The following is a 17844-nucleotide window of genomic DNA, read 5'->3' on the forward strand; positions in this document are numbered from 1 at the left end:
AATTGTTTGTTTATAACTGGTTTTTCTTCTAATTTTAGCTTTTGCTCAAAGAGAAGTGTGACATTCCCGAATGTTACGCTACCTTTCCCCATATCCATTATCGCTCGTCTCTCATTTAAAAAACCTGCACCTACAATCAAATCTACAGTTAGTTTAGGTATAATCACGAAGTTGGCTTCGATCTTTTGACCTTGGCACGAAAGAGTTAACCTTGTTTGTAACTTCCGCTGCATTGTTTCTAATAGGACCTCTTACTTCAATCTTACGTGTTTTCAGAACTGGCAATTCCTCATTGGCATTACACTGCAGGAATAAATTCTTTGAGATCGCAGTCAATTCACTTCCGCTGTCAATTACAATATTGACTGGGATATGCTTTACCATGGCCTTCACAATTGGTTGAATTTGAAAGGGTTGGTTCTGTTCTTCTTCTTCTTGCGTCAACGAATTCTCCACTGAATCATACATGAGTCTTTTTAGGAATTTCCCTTGTGAATTCGATCTTTCTGTAGGATAAGCTTCGACTGCTACTTCTCTCTCTTTTATTTCCTCTTCTCTATTTCTTCCTTCATTTACGCTTTCTTCAACATTCTCTACTTTTTCCTCATCCTCGTCTATCTTCTCCTTCTTCGTCGCTACTTCCACATAATCGCATCTAAATGCTCTAATTATCGCTTCATAACTTCCTTCATTATATACATTGGGTTGTGTGCCCACTCGTAACTTACTTCGTCCTTTCCTCCTACATTCGTTGTGCATGCCTCTGGTAATTCATCTTCCTCGTCAGTATTCTCCCATTTAATTTTGTCCCAACACGATATTGTTATTTTCTTGTCGTCGTTTTCATCTGGTCCACGCAGATTTGTTTCTTCCTTCTTCTCTTCCCGTGATAAAATTTTTACTTCTCTGTACAAGGTGCTGCAATTTTCCTGGGTCGGTGCGTCATTCTCTTTGGCATGGGCGCTTAGCTGTCAATTCGAACGTTTATCGGGGTTTGGTGGTCTTACCTCCACCTCTTCTATCGGTATTCTCTTTTCTTGTTCAGCTTGTTGATAGTGGTTTCTTTGTTGATAATTTGTCGATCTATTGGTTCTCCAGTACCCGTTCCGGTTGTCGTTATTCCCTCTGTAACAGTTGTTGCCGTTCCTGGGTGAATTATAGTTATTGCCATATTCTCTTCTAAATCCATAACCGGTTCTTTGTTAAAATCTATTGTCGTTTCTTGGTGCGAAGTTATCACATGGTTCGTAATTATTGTTTCTTCGTACTGTGTCTTGTGGATTCCACTGCTTTTTGCTTTCGTTTTCACGTGCGCTTCGTCTTTTTCTTGCGTCATCTTCCGAAATATGAACTCTAGTTCCCTTAGAATACCTTTAAATGCTTCGACGTCATTGCCTCCGCGACCTACTAATGATTGCTGGTATTTCAATGCTTGCTTCATTGCGCATAATTTAATAAACTCTCCATCACTGTATGGTACATCTAAGTATTGATTTTTCTTTGCCATTAATTCGAAAAATTTCACGCGACTCTTCTCTCCTGAATTTTCAAAATATGGGTTCTGTAATAACTCGTACTTCACTCTGTTCTGTGCTTCGCTGGACCAATATCGTGAGAGAAGCTTCTCTCTGAAATCTTCGTACGATCGGCATGTCGCTGCAACATTCTGCATGGTTTCTGCGACTGTTCCTGACATGTGTGCACATATAAAGTCTAATTTGTGTGCTAGCGTCCAGTGTTCTGGTAATCCTACTCGGAATTGATCAATAAAAGTTCGTGGATGTAATGAGTTTCCTTCTCGAAAGTGTTGAAATTTTCTGACTGTGAGGAAATGATCGTTGTCGTACTTCCTCATAGTTCCACATGAAATCCACGATTTTTCGCCACTTTTGTTTCTGAACATTTCCCCCGTCGTTCTTTCCGGTTGTGGTAGATCCATTGGATATTGTCCAGTGTAACTTTCGCGTACCCGCGGTGCAGGCTGTCTCATTTCACGTATGTTACTTTCCGCCTGTGATTGGAATCGCAAATGCGTAATATCTTCGTTAATTGCTAGTTTTTTCCGGTGATGTTACAGATACGGATGTGGTTGCAGACTCAGTGCTTGTTCGATCCTGTTCACTACGCTTTTCAATGGTTTGCAACAACTCTGTTCGCAATTTTTGAAATTGTCGCGTCGTTTGCGCTTCTATTTTGACTATGCGGTTATCATATCTTTTCAGCGCTGCTTTTGTGATACGTTTGTGTAACACACTGTTTTCAACAATTTCACGCGCTGTACCTGCTGCTTGTCTAGTAATTACGTTTATCTGTTTCTCTAGTTTCTTGACTTCTCCCTGGGTGTTGTTACGTAATGTTTTGATCTCGTCCTGAATGTCATTACGCAATGTTTGTACGTCCACTTGTACCTTGTCAATGTCTGTTCTCAATTGATTGTGACCTGTTATTAAGTTTCCTATCACTTCTCGAGATTCTTTTGCCTCGTCTTCAATATGACTTAGGTGTAACTGAATTTTTTTGTTTTGTTCTTTAATCTCACGCATTTGTCTCGTGGCTTCTGCATTCTGAATTTGAATTTGGTTCGCTATGTCTTTATTTTGCCTTGTCATGGTTTCCGTAATTTGTTGTAATACTTCTGCCAGATTGGTGCGTCCTATTGCGTTTTCTTCCGACGTCCTACGCCCTGTGTTTTCGCCCAAGTGTTGGTTCGCAACCGATTGCATTGAACTGTGCTGTGACACGTTTCTACTCACATTCATTGTACTCTGTGGTGAGGGAGCTCTGATTGCTTGTACTATGGGTTCTACGTATTCAAGAAACAAGTTAAAATCCTCATCGACTGTCTCTCTACTTTCCTGCTCCTCTGTCGTACGCTGACTTACGTTTTCTATGCGTACATTGTCCTCGTTATGGTGCGTTATATGTCCTATTTCTCTCGATACTGCATCGTCTGTTGTACTGTCCTCTATTCTCTGTCCATCTTCATGCTGGGTCTCTACCTCAATTCGGTCAAGGTCTCGATCTGCCATTGCTAATCTTTCCGAATCCCTTATTTTCTGTTTTAAAAGCAATTCACGCGCCCTACTTCGAGTCAACATGCGCTCATACGATCTCACGCGTTTCATAAACTTTTTGCACACACGACTTGACAATCAATTCACTTACTTGTTGGGTCAGATCAAACTTGTCAACGATGTATCCGCCACCTGTGCACTTGCATTGAGGAGAAAACTTAATTCTAACAATTTTTAAAATTCATAACTTAATTATGCTATTGTCTCTGCTAGAATGTCTCACTATTTATCGCTGCAGCTACTGTTTTCAACTATTTATGCCTTTCAAAAAAAAAAAAATTTTTATTACGAAAATTTTTAACAGGATATTTTTCTGACCTAGTTAGGCATGTGGTCGACCTTCAATCATGGTATTTTACCATCCTGGCAGGGTCTCCATTCTCTAACATCTGCGTGGTGTCTGCTTGTTCTATATCGTGTCTCCCTACCACTTTCGCGCAACGACACTCTGAGCGCGTTTTTTGGGGAATTGACTAGTTTGAACCTGGGACCTGTTGCTGGTAAGGAGACGCCAGACCACACATGACATGTAGAGTTCAGAAGAGTTCAGTGAGACTAGCGATGATATAACCAAATACTTAATGATTTCAGCGTCAGCTCCACTGCACTCCCTGTAAAAGAATCTTAATACTAACTAAATTTAGTGGAAGGGGTTCAAGGCTTTCCTATTTTTAGTTAGCTGGTAAAAGAACGTCGAAAAAGCAATTAAGTTCACCATTGGAAATTTTATTCTACTCACAAAACATTGTTTATAAATTGCACTATTGATGAAAGGAAATGTTTTAATACAGGATGGTAAAAACCAACTGCGTTCAACAAAAATGTGAACGAATATTTCCTGAATGGGTTTCCAAGTTCCACAATGGATCGAAGGATGACCTATGACATATCACATCTATAATCTAGGTTTAAATTAAGTTTCACAAAAGAGAAAACTATCAAAATGGTCTACAGTGACCCTCAATTATCTTTAATTACTTATGTAACTTGTTGTAAATCACATTGGCTGATGTGGCTTCTCAATAACTATATAACAGAAAAATCATCGCGTTTCAGATTTTTACTTGAAGTGGCAAATGTGAACACCATGAGCTTTAATTGACGATCGACACTAGTATTTCGCCAAAAGGGGGTGTAACAGATGAGACTTCTGGAATTCTGAGTGAAGCTTTATGCGCTGTTATGCGGCATCGCGTGTGTTCATTACCTTGTCGGTGTTCGTCAGGGGGCGGCAGGCAGCACAGCTCCGCTCACCTCGCCATCTCGGAAGCAACTCTCTCCTAACTTCCCCTTACTACAATTTACCGAAGTTGGTTTAAAGAAAACTATCTGGCTGTGTTTTCATCTGACCAATCAGGGTCTCAATGTTAAACTTAAGCTCCGCCTACAAAAATTCTGTCTATCCAATGAGAAACGTTATACTTTTCGTGGTGGGGCAATGTTTTTAAAGTTTGCAACGTAACAGAGACGCGAAAAAGTCTCACGCTAAAACTTGCAGCTGGTGTGGTCCTTTTAGTGCTATCGTAAGATCTATACTGTTCTTCTGGAGGGCTCTATCTTTTAATATGGGCTGGGGGGTGGTCCTGACGTAACAGAGACGCGAAAAAGTCTCACGCTAAAACTTGCAGCTGCGGTGGTCCTTTTAGTGTTAACGTAAGATCTATACTGTTCTTCTAGAGGGCTCTAGCTTTTAACATGGGCTGGGGGGTGGTCCTAGCGGTTAGCTGGAGTGTGGTCCTAGCGGTTAGTTGGCGACGTGGGTGTCCATCCCTTATCGTAGGGCCTTCCAGCTTAACACGGTTCTGCTCTCGGCTTCTGTTCTCGTTTCTCCCCTCGGAACTGCGTCTGTCTCACGGTGGGAAGGTATGACATGCATTTAGGCATTCTTGTGTTAGTCTGTGGTATTCCATTTGCTCACTCGTTACTCGTATTACTTTGGTTAATTTAATGTCACGACTTATTCGGAGCTATGTGACATACTACTGGATTTGCTTATCATATCAGGGTCTTCATGGAAGGTGTTGGATTTGCCTGACACCTTACAACTGCAACAATGCAGAAGAAACCAGAAATATTGACATCTCACTAGAAAATGTCAATTCCTTAATCTATGTCAACAAATGTGAAGTACTACAAAATGCCATACACAGTGCCACAACGCCAGAGTCATCCACACAAACACATACACAAACGTGAGCACACGAACTGCACATGAGCAAAAACAACGACTTCTTCTAAAGAGGGCTGACTGCTAAAACATAAGGGACATTGTTCAACAATTTTCCCTCCATACAGTCAATGGTATCATAGACTACATAGCTCACATTCTAACGGACCTGCTTCAAGAAACACAATTAGCTCTCCCAAATATCGCCTGTTCACCGAAACAGAAACTCCCCTGCTCTACTGAGTTAACGAAAATAAGGAAAGACGCTAGACACAAATTTTGTCAAAATTCTACTACGAAACAATACATGGGGGTGAGGTTTGTTGGGACCATTTAAACTTCTGATATATAAGGTGAGGCTGGAAGAGTGGGGGGAATTGGAGAGTGATTATTCAGCCATGAGCCCTTACGTTTACCTGTAATGCCTGCATAGCTTCTACAAGTTAAGAGATTCTGGTGAATCAGATGTTACGGGTGCGAAGTCTGCCAGAGAGCCATGATGTACCTGGAAACTCTATTTTTATCACCATAGCGTGCTCGTAAAATTTTCTTGGTTTTTTCACAGACAGCTGTGGTTACAAAAATTCATTCTACGAAGTTCGTTTGCTCCCTGTCCAGTCACCCTCGAATAAAGCCCCTGTCTGCACCGACAGAAGATTCGAACGGTACCCATAACTGAGTCCACCACGCAGTGTCAAGGGAAAGCGGCTCTAATTTGATCAGTAGCACTGGAATATTGTAACTGCACTAGAGACCGCAGAACGTGTCCTGTTGGCTATAATGCCTGAAAGTTATTCCTCGGTACTGTATTTTGCCTTCAGGATCGCACGCTTCACAGAGTTTGTATACTATTGATTTACTACGGCGTCGGCTTCGTATTCCACATCGTTAAGGTAGTATAGAATATCATCATCCAAGGCCATTAAATACCAAAAGATTAACGATATCCAACGCTAATGTATGCCACTACTGAGCGTGAAGTCGTCAAAAATATTTCTTTCGTTTTTTTACATGGAGCTTTGATGAGGGAACATGGCGCCACAGATTTAGGCAGTATATTGTTCTGAAACTGGCGCCGCCATGTCAGCAGTCCCTAAACATTAGCAGACTACTGTTTAGCCACAGGGAGTGACCGCGTGGTTTAAGGCGCTATGTCATGGAATGCGAGGCCCCTTATGCCTGAGGTTCAAGTCCTCCCTGGGGGATCGGTGTGTGTGTTGTTCTTAGCATAGGTTAGTTTAAGGTAATTTAAGTAGTGTGTAAGCGTAGGGACCGATGACCTCAGCAGTTTGGTCCGATGACCTCAGCAGTTTGGTCCTTTAGGAATTCACACACACCTCAACATTTTTGAACTACTGTTTACAATTGATTCTTGTTCTTAATCTCTGCCGTGTCCACGCAGCAGCTGTTTTAAATAGAAAATGTTACAGTGCTTCCATAATAACACAGTGTCAGGAAGACATTTTCAGACTTTTTTCTGGTCTTAAGTGCATATTTGACCAGTAATACAAAGCATTTGGCCTCTTTAATGTAACTAATAACCAAGGAGCGAAGTATGTGATGTGAAAAGCTTGCTTTTGCATCTCAGCTATTTTTTTAGTATGAAGGGCGAAACCGATGTTCCGTGTATGTAAAATTCCCAAATTGCTGACAACATATTTTGCTATGTTTTGTAGCGGCACCACTGTTTAAGATCGGAAAAGGTTAGCTATGGTGCAACATTTCTCAGTGCACAAGTTACAGCCAGGCCCTGGCCTGTTGACAGTAAGTTACGCTACCAGCGGTTGCGAAGTAGAATGGAGGCCATAGGGCCATAGACCTGCTGAAAATTAGCGGTGTGCATGGCGCAAGTTACAGGCAGAAGGGGGTTAAAGGCAGAAGGGACCCACTGGCGCAACCCAGGTGTTATGAGTACATAACTCGGAGCGGCGCGTTAAGGGGGGTAGGGTGTCAAACGGGCCGACTTGGAGCAGGAGAGGCACCACAGAACATTTTAATTTGCACTGCCTATACTTTTAAAAGTAAATTCATAAAACTTCGTCAGCATGACCAGGCAGGGTTCAGGATTCACACTCGTAGCAGCGGAAGTTCAAAAACATAACAAAATATTTTCTTTTTTACATGTGAAATTTCATCATTTTTTCACTTACTATTGGCTGCATTTGTTGCTATAAGTACACTTTTCTTCATAAGTAAGAGGGACTGTTCGATGAATTTTGCACAGCATACAAACCACACTTACAGGTGTCTGAAACTCTAGAATCTATTTAATTTATGAAAAAATGAATGAGCTGCTACGTTTTAAACTTTATGTTTAGAAAAAATCTAATTTTGTAGTTAATTATCTCAATTTTTACCACAGTTTTTAATAGATTTGGAAAATTATAGAGTTTCATACACCTGTATGGTTTGTATGCTGTGCAAAATTCATCAAAAAATCTCTCTTATTTGTGAAGAAAAATGTATGTATAACAACTGAAACGTCCCCTTTGAACAATTTTACACGACTGTGCTTAAACTGACGCACAATATTTTTTTAGCGCAACGCAATCTGACTTTAAATAATCTCTACAAGAGAATGGCCCTGACTAACATTAACCTGTACTTTTCAGAAATCACTTACCTCACAAAAATCTTGGTTACTCCCACTACTGCAATACAGCAAGCGCCACTACTGCCAGCTAAATAAAAGATTCAAACTATGGAAGGCACTAACTACTGATAGGGATAGTTAGCAAATGAAAGATATTAATAGAGAACAAACAATGTATTTACCTTGATATCATGACAAATTACAAAACTCCGCCATCTCTCTCCCCACATCCACCACTGCTGGCGGCTCACCTCCAACTGCGCAACGCTACGTGCTGTTCACAGCCAGCTGCCTAACACTACAATGGTTGAGTATTACAACAATGCAAAGCAGCCACAGACTGCACACGGCACAGCCGGTGATTTTCATACTGAGGTGGCGTTATTATGAAACGTCCCCTTTGAACAATTTTACACGACTGTGCTTAAACTGACGCACAATATTTTTTTAGCGCAACGCAATCTGACTTTAAATAATCTCTACAAGAGAATGGCCCTGACTAACATTAACCTGTACTTTTCAGAAATCACTTACCTCACAAAAATCTTGGTTACTCCCACTACTGCAATACAGCAAGCGCCACTACTGCCAGCTAAATAAAAGATTCAAACTATGGAAGGCACTAACTACTGATAGGGATAGTTAGCAAATGAAAGATATTAATAGAGAACAAACAATGTATTTACCTTGATATCATGACAAATTACAAAACTCCGCCATCTCTCTCCCCACATCCACCACTGCTGGCGGCTCACCTCCAACTGCGCAACGCTACGTGCTGTTCACAGCCAGCTGCCTAACACTACAATGGTTGAGTATTACAACAATGCAAAGCAGCCACAGACTGCACACGGCACAGCCGGTGATTTTCATACTGAGGTGGCGTTATCAATAAAAAAACCTAAACAGCCTACTTACATAGCCCCCATGCTCCCCACAAAAAATTTTACAAATTTTGTTGGGCACTGGCCAATACATATTTGTTAAATTTTTTTTTTCACAATTACAATAACAAAGAAATCAAATGCACACACTTATTGATACAATGTTGGTCAAAAGCTAAAATTTTCTCACAGTCCATAAAGACAGTTCTGATCATTCATCACATTGCAGTGTTTTTCTCAAAGTCTGAGCAGTAAAAGAAAATGCACACGGAAGTAGTGGATTTCCATGCAGTCTTGAAGAAGTATCGTTGTCCTTCCAACGGAAAGACAGTGTTGACTCTTGACATGTTGACAGGTAATGGGCCACAACAGAGCAAACCCACAGCGGAGTCAATCGAAGTTTTGAAGAGTATTGGTGGGTAGGTCATCACAGAGCAGACCCACTGTAGTCCTGGTAGAAATGACGGTACTGGTGGGCCACCAGAGGTGCAGACCCACTGTAGTCCTTGTAGAGATGGCCAGCAGCCATCTGTTGTGACTGTGCAGGTGCACAATCACCATTGAAGAGTCTTGCGGATAATTTAGCAAGTCCATAACCACCACTTGTGCACTCACAAAGTTTTTGGAATAGTCCTCAGAACCAGCAATGCTGTTATCCAGTCCCTTGCTGAATCATTAAAACATATGCAAACACTATCACTCCCTACTTCTCACATATTGTGCATATGCTATGACCAACAGAAACGAGTGCAGTCAAAATATACTTAATTTGAAGACCTGGTGTCAATTACAATATTATAACATGAGAATACAATTACAAAGGTACAAAATACATTAGTAAAGAACATAACAATACAGATAACATTTGTAGTAAAACAGGCTTTACAAAAGAATAGAAATAAACATATACATCAGTGTTACAAAAATAATGACATAAGTACATACATAAAGATCAGAACAACTTTTGAAACATCAACATCACACATGAGCATTAAAACAGAACAGATAAATGTCTAAACATCTTTACAAAGTAAATAACATATTATCAATGCAAATTATATTTGAGGATCACAGTATTTCACACGACAACACAGAAAAACACAATTTGAAGAGCAAAAATAAGAGAACACATTAACATAGCACTGAAAATAATATGTAGTTAATTGCAAGCGCAGCTGCGAAATACTTGGTGCAAATCTACATGCATGCCACAACTGTTTTACTGTACAACAATGAAAAACTACAACTACAATGGAAATTCTCTCTATAATTACGCGCTAGCAATAAACAAAATCTACACTAATTGCACAAACTACAAGAAAAAATCAGAAGATTCCAGTGAGGTATCCTCGGCTAAGGGTCGACATATGAAACGTCCCCTTTTAATAATTTTACTAGACTGTGCTTAAACTGATGCACAATATTTTTTTAGCGCAACGCAATCTGACTTTAAATAATCTCTACAAGAGAATGGCCCTGACTAACATTAACCTGTACTTTTCAGAAATCACTTACCTCACAAAAATCTTGGTTACTCCCACTACTGCAATACAGCAAGCGCCACTACTGCCAGCTAAATAAAAGATTCAAACTATGGAAGGCACTAACTACTGATAGGGATAGTTAGCAAATGAAAGATATTAATAGAGAACAAACAATGTATTTACCTTGATATCATGACAAATTACAAAACTCCGCCATCTCTCTCCCCACATCCACCACTGCTGGCGGCTCACCTCCAACTGCGCAACGCTACGTGCTGTTCACAGCCAGCTGCCTAACACTACAATGGTTGAGTATTACAACAATGCAAAGCAGCCACAGACTGCACACGGCACAGCCGGTGATTTTCATACTGAGGTGGCGTTATCAATAAAAAAACCTAAACAGCCTACTTACACAACAAATGCAGTAAGTGAAAAGATGATGAAATTTCGTATCTAAAAAAAATTATTTTTTTATGTTTTTGCACTTCCGCTGCTATGAGTGTGAATCCTGAATCCTTCCTGGTCATGCTGACAAAGTTTTATGAATTTATTTGTAAAAGTATAGACAGTAGAAAATAAAATGTCCTGTGGTGCCTCTCCTGCTCCAAGTCGGCCCGTTTGACGTCCTACCCCCCTTAAGTAAAACGGAGGTGCACAGCGACGTATACATAGGCGCCGGTTCACTAACCAGGGATTCAAGTGTGGCAGCTCTCCTGGATGGCGGGGCATGTCACACCACTGGCTACATGCAACAGCAGATGGGGTGCCAGCGTTCCAGTCCACAGCAAGTCGCCAGTTCGACTCTCTGAGGCCAACACAGGGTCCGCAGCCAGCCAGAGGCGGGCCACGCCACAGCTCGCTACTGCGGGCAGTCTTGTTGACTCCCAACACAGGCTGGGGGCATCCCAAGGCGAGGGCAGCAGATTTGGACACCAGATGATGGGCGCTTGTTGTCTCTGCGATCTTAGCCACGCTGGCGAGGAAGCACGCCATGGGAAACCTTGCAACTCCCAGCAGGCAGTGCAGAGGCGGCAAGGGTGAAGACCACTGAGTCAACTGCCGTCGCATCCTGACGTCGTGACAGCTCTGTGGCTGTACAAGGTCGACACAAAGCAGTGTGCTGCACCGGTCTCTGAGGCAGCCATTCCGTGCCTAGCCATATTGCAGACAGCAAAGTGGTGTCCTCAGCATTGCGGGACTCAGTGATGCAGACCGAGAGGAATGGGGACACTGTAGCTGGAAATAGTGAATCACTTGGGAAACTTGGACAAGTTTAAATATGGCTTATTCTGACAGTTTCCATCCTCGTCCAACATTCCTCTACAGTTTTGATGGTTTGCAATGTTTCCTTCCACAGCGTTATTCCAGAATGCTCTCCGAGCTGTATTGATGATAAATCTCAACTCAAATTACAAAACTAATAAGATTGCAGTAAAAGTGCGAGCACCACTACAATTCATTTATATAATATACAATATTGCTTGAACCAGTCCACTTACGAAAGAAATGTGGTTCAGTTATACTTTATATTATAATCAGAACGACTAATACAATTTGCAAATGATACAAGATGGCACTTATTATCAAAACACATCCACCAAAAGCTAATGTTTGCAGTTACAAACATGGCAGACATTGGCTTCAAGTATGTGACGCCATGACAATTCCCCTTACTTTCACTGCACATGTTACATCATCACTGTAGTGTTGCTAGTAGCACCTAACAAGGTTTACTATTCAACTTTCTGTCGACAACTACGTGCTTGTTATGTAGTTCAACTGTTATTCTTCTGCCCTGGAATCAAATGCTACTCCAGTTGCTAGTATACGCACAGTCGGCTCATAAATTACAATAGTTAATATAAGTAAGTTGAAGGTCACAATGCTTAAACGACTTACTGAGAGCGTGTGTTGTATCATACATGTTAGGAAATTCCGTTTTTTATCGCTCACAAACGTTGAAGTCGTCTTGAATTATTGCAAACGATGCCGAGATTCCAAAAATCCCGTTGCTGGTGCTATTCCGGGTTCAGGCACCAAGAAATGTGTGAGAGCAATTACAAAATGGCGTAACGTCATTGAAGTTACACCTTTATGAACACAGAACTTGCAGTTCGCTGAGGTTACATATCGCCTTTTGTTATTAATGCAGAGTTACAGATACAAATGCATAGATACAGATATAAGTGCAGAGATGGCGTTGGAGAGCTCTCACAAGAGGGTTGAATGATCCCTTCCGCTTTATTTACAGCCAAAAAAAGGGAGAACAAACCCAAAAAACACCAGGCTTACATGAGGACACTAAAACCCTCATAGATTTCAATTTTTGCATCTGTACATTCAACTGCAGTTAGAGCCGTTAACTAAACTTTGTAGACAAAATGCAAGGAGGGACCTCAAAATAAAAAAATTAATAAATAGGGAGTAATGTATCAGACTCTGCATCTTCGCAGTTTGTGTTGTGTTAGAGTTCACATAAGTAATTAATCCCTTCTGCCATTAACATCATACCACGTCAATCTAATAACAATTGGGTTTTTATTAAAAACTATGATACGGACCCAAATTGTTACTGAAAAGTGCCTCATTATGCCTCGAAATTAAATCGCTTGCTAGCCATGCAGGCCTCTATCTGTTACCGTTAAACAACAACGCTATGTTCAAGGTCGTTTTTAGAAAATTGGCTGAACATATGGTGCCGGCTCTGCCTAGACTATTATGTATTATCGCATAAAAATAGCACTTTAGAGCAATTTTCGAATTAAAAGCCTATGCCGCAGTGCTTATGGTTGATTATTTAATTGTATAAAATTTTAATACATAATTAGTGAATTAACGGATTGATGAAAAAAATCAAAAGCTCTTTGTTGTTGCAGTTCCCATTACAAATGCGTCTGTATTTTTATGGTCAATACTTGACATTTTATGGTGTTCCATGATAATCACGCGGAAAATACATTCTAAGACAAAAATAAAATTAAATAAAATAACAAAAGACGCGCCATGAAGGACTCATCCGAATGGGGCGGAAATCGATAGATATGATGTACAGACGAACAGAAGGTTACAATTTCAGAATGACTGGTTTGTTTATTCAAGATAAAGAGTTTCCCAAATTAAGCAAATCAAAAACGCATTGGCCCACTCCTGGCCCTTACGCAAGCGGTTATTCGGCTTGACATTGATTTATAGAATTGTTGGATGTTTCCCTGAAAAATGTCGTACCAAATTCTGTGGAAATGGCGCGCTAGGTCCACAAAATACCGAGCTGGTTGGAGGGCCCTGCCCACAGGGCTACAAACGTTCCCAATTGAGTAGAGGAAGGGTTTGGGAAGCACGAAGACGAGCAGTAGAAACTCTCTCCGTGTGCGCGCGGGCATTTTCTTGCTGAAATCTAAGCTAGATGGCTTGCCATGAAGAGCAACAAAACGGGGCGGATTGTGGTCAACTTATCGCTTGGCTGTAAGGGTGTGGCGGATGGCAACCAAAGGGGTCGTGCTATGAAAGGAAATGCACTCACAGTGTATCACTCCTGGAAGTCGAGACATATGGTGAGAAACAGGTTGATATGTCATCGCTGTCTTGTACGTGTCTAGACGCGTTTTCGCTGGTCATCAGGACTCCGTTCGAAGCGGGACTTATCACCGAAGGCAACTCCAGTCAACGAAATACCAGGTCGAACATGCCCGACACCATTGCAATCGAGCTTATTAATGTATACATGTCAATGGCAGTAGGCGCATGGGCACCTTGAGCTCAGCCCCATTTCTGTGAGCCATCTGGTAATGTCCCTTGTGGTTACTGATGCACCAGTTGCACGTCGGATGGTGATAATGATAAATCAGTGGCTCTGAGTGCCTCTCTGACCGTTGCTCGGTCCTATCGTTCTATTATTTCTCTGGGACGATCAGTTCGTTGTTGACACTGTGTTCATTCATTCCTGCCAACACTGTCAAACAGTGGCATCGCTCCGATTCAAATGTCGAGTATCCGCCAATTACTCCAACCGGCTTCCTTGTGCCCAGCTGCACGTCCTCTCTCAAATACTGTCATCTGCGTGTATGGTTCATGCGCCTTTCTGAGATTCGCAAAGACTTTATTCCCTGGTATCAACATGTCCCCTGTTTACCACTCTTGCCAGGTGTGTGGTGAAATTGCGCTGCAGCGTCACACATTCGTCCATCGACCACCAAAGTTTACAGTTTTGCATTTTCCGTCGATACCAATATGAATATCAGTTGTGACCAGTATTTTTATCTTTTTTTGTCTCAGAGTGTATAAAAAATGCCTTATTGCAGTGATAAGCTTACTTTTCTATTACATTATTCTTATTGGCTTATGATGACAGGTACAGTTAGCACATCAGTTCTGAATACTAAACTGCACTATCAGATTCAGTTCTCATACCGCTGCAATGGGATTATTGATAAAGTGTTGGTATGGTTTCATAGTTAGTAGTGCAACAACAATTTTAAAAAAATTGTAATTTGTATTCATTTCTATTTTTAAAAAACGCATTTATTTAGTTTACTTTCGAGTTCCTCGCTGCAACGCTCATGGTGGTCGTGGGAAACATCTTTGAGGTAACGAGTCAATATGCTGTCCTTTCTTAAGACATTTTCTGTGTTTGTCGTAGTACCTCGTTAACGAATAAAGGTGCCCGAAGAAAGTTTTTCCCAGTATTAAGAGCACGAGAATCCGTGTCTGGCGACGAAAGGAATATATCTAGTTCCTGAGGAATTGTGCTGTGAAATGTACTAGCAATACAAAAAGGTCTGTCACAAAATTTCGTGCTGTGCGTATTTCTGGCTTTAAATGGACGTTAAAGTCTGGCAATGCTGTAATGACATGTACGGAACTAATTTTGTCAGCTGATCGCTGTTAGGATATGCAACTGGTGCAGTGCATAGCTTTTTGGGTTGGCATGCAGGAGGTCGAGGGTTCGATCCTGGGCCAAGGCGGATTTATTTTTATTTGTCAACTTTGTTCTGCCATATAGTACTTTAGTATTCTTAAACCACACGTGTTCGACATTTACATAGTGCAGTGTTTTGTAACGGTAAACATAACAAAAACATGGAGAGACAAATCAGACAGTTGACAAAAATGACCTGTCATACGACAAATAACTAAAAAAAAACTATCATTTTCGAGATGCTAAAGGTGACTGCGTAATTAAATAACTCAACACGTACTAGTTATTTATACAACATGCGGCATGTCTTCTCAGATGTAACACATTAGCAACCAGTGACAATACTAATTTTGATATTAATGGTCGCACGACGTTTACAAAAGAATACGTTTTCCTCAGAGCAGATGCTCAAAGCGACCCACCTACACGCCAAACATTGCGCGACCGGCTAGAACATCCAACTCTGGACTCTTTGCAACATGGCTGCATCCACAGATACAAGAGCAGCATGAACATGTGCTGTCAGTTCTTCCAGATGTGTCAGTGGTGTAAAATACACGTGCTCCTTCTATTGTCCCCACACAAAAAAAAAAAAAATCCAGAGGATTCAGATCAGGTGAACGCGGAGGCTATACAACTGCACGTCCCCTTACTAGGAATTTTTCTGGAAGTTTTCTGTGTAAATACTGTCGCACACTACCTCCAAAATGTGCAGGTGCTCCATCACGTTGGAACCAAAATCTCTGCCGAACGTTAAGTGGAACATCTTCCGATGAGTTAGGCAAAACGTTTGTGCAGTCAACTGGTCAGGCAACAAGTAGGGATCCGAACTCCTGTCTCTCGATATTACAGCCCAGACGTTGATGCTACGACGAACTTGATATCCACGGCGGCGGGTTTACGTGAAACCAATGGTAGGAATTGTGCATACTGAAGATGCCCTCACTGGTGAACGCTGCTTCATCCTATTGTTGTTGGAACCAATCACAGAATTACATCCACAGACGGATCCACAGGATGCAGGTATTGCGTTGAAGGTTAATGGTAGGGGTGCAGCCCTTTGCACGTGAAGCACGTCAAAGACCGTGCGTTCCGAGACACGCAACTAGCTTCCTACACTACGTGTACTTCGCTGGTGTTCTTGGTGTATGACCTCCAGAATAGCTTCCTCAGTAGCTGGATTGTGTCAAGTCTGTGAATGAGCTCTGTCACGGGACATGACGTCGACCATGATATGTAGCAGAACATTCATGAGCGCCAACCGCCAGCCCAGTTCCAGATGCACCAAGGTAGAGACGGATATCCACGTATTCTTCGTTTGTGTATGCCATACGTCTGCCAGTCTGAAGAAAATACGATATGTATACGAATGTACATGGAGTCTGTCACAGGCGCAAGACCGCTAGCAACTACTCCCTGTCTGCTAAACAGCGAATACAGCACAAACATATCATTAATAGCAGTGGGCTGTTCCGCCTAACGCGCATCACCTCTAACAGTGTTTGTTCTGCATGAGTCATCCCGATACTGTTGATTGCGAGACGTTAGTTTTCGAGTGACAATGATTTCCTAACGGTGACGGACGTGATATTTCCGTACTCTACATCGATAATAATAACATTAATTCAAGATGGCGGCCACTGAGTGACGCGCGTTTCTTTGGCTCGCGAGTTTTTCTGCTCATTGAAGGTGTTACAGAGAAGTGCGGCAGTCCACAACGTGTTCATCCGACGAAACAAGTGTTACTTGCCGTAGTGTGTTGTTCTCCGTTGATTACCAGAAGTGATAAGTGATAAGTGAGTGAAAAATGGGAAGAGCACGAGTAAGCGGCAGCAGGCGTGGCTACAGGGGCGCAGGCAGCGCGGGCGCCCGCTCTCCGCCGGCAGGTGAGGCCTCGCTTCCCGACATCGGGGAGCTCGTCCGGTCCCAGGTGAGCGCGGCGCTGCGCAGCAAAGACACGCTAGACGTAATCGTGCAATCCATCACGGACTCTGTCACGGCCGCGGTCATGGACAAACTGCAAGAGTCTGTCGGGCGCAACAGCACCGAAATCCAGTCTCTTAGAAAGTCCCTGGCCGCACAAGAGAAAAAAGCCGCCGACCTAGAAGCTAAACTGTCTGCGGCCACCGATGAAATTGAGCAGTATCAGCGAAGGAACAGCTTGCGCTTGTTCGGGGTAGCCGAAAACGATCGTGAAAACACCGACGACCTGGCCATTAGCCTCGTGCGTGAAAAACTTGGCGTGCAGATCGACGTGGCCGATATTGACAGAAGCCACCGTGATGGGCGCAGGATACCAGGTGGCATGAAACCCAGGCCCATAATAATTAAATTTGTGTCATATCGGAGTAGAGCTGAAGTGTTTGCTCAGAAAAGAAAACTCGCCAAGAGTGGGGTTACCCTGAGGGAAGATCTGACGCGCGAAAGACTAAAAGTTTTGAACGCTGCGATCACACAGTTCGGCCTTCAAAATGTATGGACCCAGGATGGCAGGATCGTAGTCAAGACGGAAGGAGGGAGGGAAACGGTGACGAACATGTCCGAACTGAAAGACTGAGCGAAATCTCGCGAGACACAAAGTCTCATATTGTACTCTGTCTAATATAAGTTAATTTTTATTCTTTCTTTTCATTTTTTAACGTAAATATTGCTTCGTTATTTCTATAAGTACCATAAGTACTCTATTTAAAATCAGTCAATTGTTTCACATAAATATTGCTTCTT

The sequence above is a fragment of the Schistocerca nitens genome, chromosome 9 (genome assembly GCF_023898315.1).
Source record: "Schistocerca nitens isolate TAMUIC-IGC-003100 chromosome 9, iqSchNite1.1, whole genome shotgun sequence".
NCBI lineage: Eukaryota > Metazoa > Arthropoda > Insecta > Orthoptera > Acrididae > Schistocerca > Schistocerca nitens.